The sequence below is a fragment of the Mustela nigripes genome, chromosome 1 (genome assembly GCF_022355385.1).
Source record: "Mustela nigripes isolate SB6536 chromosome 1, MUSNIG.SB6536, whole genome shotgun sequence".
Classification (NCBI taxonomy): Eukaryota; Metazoa; Chordata; class Mammalia; order Carnivora; family Mustelidae; genus Mustela; species Mustela nigripes.
The window spans coordinates 179,104,690-179,109,488 of NC_081557.1; positions in this window are offsets into that span (position 1 = coordinate 179,104,690).

The window sequence follows — 4,799 nt, forward strand, 5'->3', positions numbered from 1 at the left end:
GACATAGAACAGAAATTTACAGAGACTATCTATAGAAACGAGGACTTAACAGGCAGCATGATGTGAATAAAAACGTATCTTTCAATAATCACTGAACATGAACAGCCTAAATGCTCTCATAAAATGAAACAGGGTTGCAGAGGGATAAAATGACATGACCAGTCCGTATGTTGTCTACAAGAGACCATGTATCTTTAAACCTAAAGATACATCCAGACTGAAAGTGAAGGGATGTAGAAGCATCTTTCATACCAAATGGGCCTCAAAAGAAAGCTGGATTAGTGATTCTCATATCAGATAAATTAGATTTTAAGCTAAATACTGTGGTCAGAGATAAAGAAGGACTTACATCATTCTTAAAGGATCTGTCCACCAAGAAGATCTAACAATTATAAATTTTTATGTCCCCAGTATGGGAGCAACCAATTACATAGGAAAACTGTTAATAAAAGTAAAGAGTCCTATTGATATGAATATATTAATAGTAGGGGATCTTAACACACCACTCTCAGTAATAGATCATCCAAGCAGAAAATCAATAAAGAAACAAGAGCTTTGAATGACACATTGGACCAGAAGGACCTCAAAGATATATACAGAATATTCCACCCTAAAATAATAGGATACTTTCTTCTAGAGCAGACATGGACCTTTCTCCAGAATAGACCACATATTGGGTCACAAATCAGGGCTCAACTGATACCAAAAGATTGAGATTATTCCCTGCATATTCGCAGACCACAATGCTTTGAAACTGGAACTCAACAACAAGAAAAAGTTTGGAAGAAATTCAAACACCTGGAAGCTAATGACCACCTTGCTTAAAAATGTGTGGATCAACCAGAAAATCAAAAAAGAACTTAAACAATTTATGGAAACCAATGAGAATGATGACACATTGGTCCAAAACCCATGGGATATAGCAATGGCGATCCTAAGGGAGAAATACACAGCCATCCAAGCCTCACTCAAAAAATTGAAAAATCCAGAATACACCAGCTCTCTTTACACCTCAAGGAACTAGAGAATCAACAACAAATTAAGCCAACCCCATACAGAAGAGGGGAAATAATCAAGATTAGAGCAGAGATCAAAGAGATAGAAAAGAGAGATACGTAGAACACATCAATGAAACTAGAAGCTGTTTTTTTAAAAGAATCAATTAGATCAATAAACCAATGGCCAAACTAATCCAAAAGGAGAGACAGAGGACCCAAATTAATAAAACTGTGAATGAAAAGGGAGAGATCACTACTAACACCAAGGAAATAGAAACAATCATCAGAATTTACTATCAACAGTTATATGCCAATAGGTTAAGCAACCTAGATGGAATGGATGCATTCCTGGAAACCTGTAAATTTCTAAAACTGCATCAGGAAGAAATTGACAACCTGAATAGACCAATATCTAGTAATGAGATTGAAGCAATGATCAAAAATCTCCCCCAAAACAAGAGCCCAAGACCTGGCAGATTCCCTGGAGAATTCTACCAAACTTTCAAAGAATAAATAATACTTATTCTCCTGAAGCTGTTTCAAATGATAGAAACAGAAGAAAAACTTCCAGACTCCTTCTATGAAACCAGCATGACCCTGATCCCCAAACCAGACAAAAACCCGTCAAAAGGGAGAATTTCAGAACAATATCCCTGGTGAATACAGATGCCAAGATTCTCAACAAGATCCTAGCTAATAGGATCCAACAGTACATTAAAAAGTTTATCCACCATGACCAGGTAGGATTTATCCCTAGGATGCAAGAGTGGTTCAACATTCACAAATCGATCAATGTGATAGAACAAATCAATAAGAGAAGAGAAAGAACCATATGGTCCTCCCAATTGATGCAGAGAAAAACATTTGACAAAACACAGCATCCGTTTCCGATTAAAACTCCTCAAAGTATAGGGACAGAGGAGACATTCCTCAACTTCATAAAATCTATTTATGAAAAACCCACAGTGACTATCATTCTCAATGGGGAAAAGCTGAACACGACAAGGATGCCCACTCTCACGACTATTGTTCAATATAGTACTAGAAGTCCTAGCAACAGTAATCAGACAACGAAAAGAAATAAAAGATATTCAAATTGGCAAAGAAGAAGTCAAACTCACTCTCTTCACAGATGACATGATACTTTATATTGAAAACCCAAAAGACTTCACCCCCAAACTACTAGAACTCATACAACAATTCAGTAACATGGCAGGATAAAAAAATCAATGCACAGAAATCAGTTGCTTTCTTGTACCCTAATAATGAAAACATAGAAAGGGAAATTAAAAAATCAACTCCATTTACTATAGCACCAAGAACCATAAGATAACTGGGGATAAGCCTAACCAAAGAGGTAAAGATCTGTACTTGAGGAACTACAGAACACTCATGAAAGAAATTGAAGAAGACACAAAAAGATGGAAGAGAATTCCATGTTCATGGATTGGAAGAATAAACATTGTTAAAATGTCTATACTGCCTAGAGCCATCTATACTTTCAATGCCATCCCGATCAACATTTCACTGGCAGTTTTCAAAGCGCTGGAACAAACAATCCTAAAATTTGTATGGAACCAGAAGAGACCCCAAATTGCTAAGGAAATGTTGAAAAAGAAAAACAAAACTGGGGGCATCACATTGCTTGTTTTCAAGCTTTACTACAAAGCTGTGATCACCAAGACACCATGGTACTGGCTCAAAACAGACACATAGACCAGTGCAACAGAGTAGGGAGTCCAGATATGGACCCACAACTCTATGGTAAAATAATCATTGACAAAGTAAGAAAAAATATTCAGTGGAAAAAAGACAGTCTCTTCAATAAATGGTTCTGGGAAAATTGGACATCTATATAAAGAAGAATGAAAACTGACCATTCCCTTACACCATGAACAAAGATAAACTCGAAATGGATAAAAGACCTCAATGTGAAGCAGGAATCGATCAAAATTCTAGAGGAGAATATAGGCAGTAACCTCTTTGACAGTGGGCACAGAACTTCTTTCAAAACATGTCTCCAAAGGCAAAGGAAACAAAAGCAAAAATGAACTTTGGGGACTTAATCAAGATAAATGATTCTGCACAGCAAAGGAAAGAGTCAATAAAACAAAGAGGCAACCCAGGGAATGGGAGATATTTGCAAATGACACAACAAAGGGCTGATATCCAAGATCTATAAAGGACTCCTGAAACTCGACACACAAAAAACAGATAATCACGTCAAAAAAAGGGCAGAAGACATGAACAGACATTTCTCCAAAGAAGACATACAAATGGCTAACAGACACATGAAAAAATGTTCATCATCACTAGCCATCAGGGAGATTCAAATCAAAACCACATTGAGATACCATCTCACACAGTTAGAAAGACCAAAATTAACAAGACAGGAAACAAGTCTTGGAAAGGATTTAGAGAAAGGGGAACCCTCTTATACTAATGGTGTGAATGCAAGTTGGTGCAGCCACTTTGGAAAGCAGTGTGGATATTCTTCAAAACCTAAAAATAGAGCTACCCTAAGACCCTGCAATTGCACTACTGGATATTTACCTCAAAGATACTGACATAATGAAAAGAAGGACCATCTGTACCCCAATGTTCATAGCAACAATGGTCACAATCACCAAACTGTGGAAAGAGCTAAGATGCCCTTCAACAGACAAATAGATAAAGAAGATACGGTTCATATATAGAATGGAATATTACGCCTCCATCAGAAAGGATGAATACCTAACTTTTGTATCAACGTGGATGAGACTGGCGGGGATTATGGTGAGTGAAATAAGTCAAGTAGAGAAAGTCAATTATCATATGGTTTCATTTACTTGTAGAGCATAAGAAATAACATGGAGGACTTTAGGAGAAAGAAAGGAAAAGTGAATTGGGGGAAATCGGAGGGGGAGATGAATCATGGGAGGCTGTGTACTCTGAGAAACAAAATGAGGGTTTTGGAGGGGCGGTGGTGTGGGGTATGGTGAGCCTGGTGGTGGGTATTAAGGAGGGCACATACTGCATGGAGCACTGGGTGTGGTCCATAAATATTGACTCTTGGAAAACTGAAAAAATTAAATTAAATTTTAAAAATAAGTATTATATCTGATAGAAGTGAGAATGATTTTTTCAGAACTGAGAATGATTAATCAATCTGATAAATTCTAAATATTATTTTCATCTTTTTAAGCTAGATATCTCAAAACATTGAATAGTTCATGTTATTTTCATAAATCTGCTAAAGATTGTTTTTATTTTCTTAATTTATCAGGACCTACCTGTAATCCAACTTTTCCACAGCTTTTTACCTGATTTTCAAGTCAAGTTATGTCTCTTATCAGAATCCCTACAATAAAATATTTGCATATAACTTTTTGCATATTTCTTATACCCATAATTAGATTATATGCTATTTGAGGTCAAGGACTTTGTTCTGCCCTAGATTATATATTCTTTCAACCACAACTCATAGGTTGTTATGCTTTCAATGGTATACTCTCAAGAACATCTGCTCATTGTTTTAGTAATCCCTCCTATATTTTATTAGTTTGGATAGAATGAAATGTTCAAAATGATTATTTTTTAAATTATATTAATAGAAAAGTATAAATAAATCTATACTGGTCAAAATTGGCACATTTATAATAAATTCTAATTTTCTGGTGTCTTATTAAAATGACCATACTGTAGAGACAAGAACTATAAGCATCCCCTTTCTCCGCATCCTCGCCAGCATCTGTCATTTCCTGACTTGTTGATTTTAGCCATTCTGACTGCTGTGAGGTGATATCGCATTGTGGTTTTGAT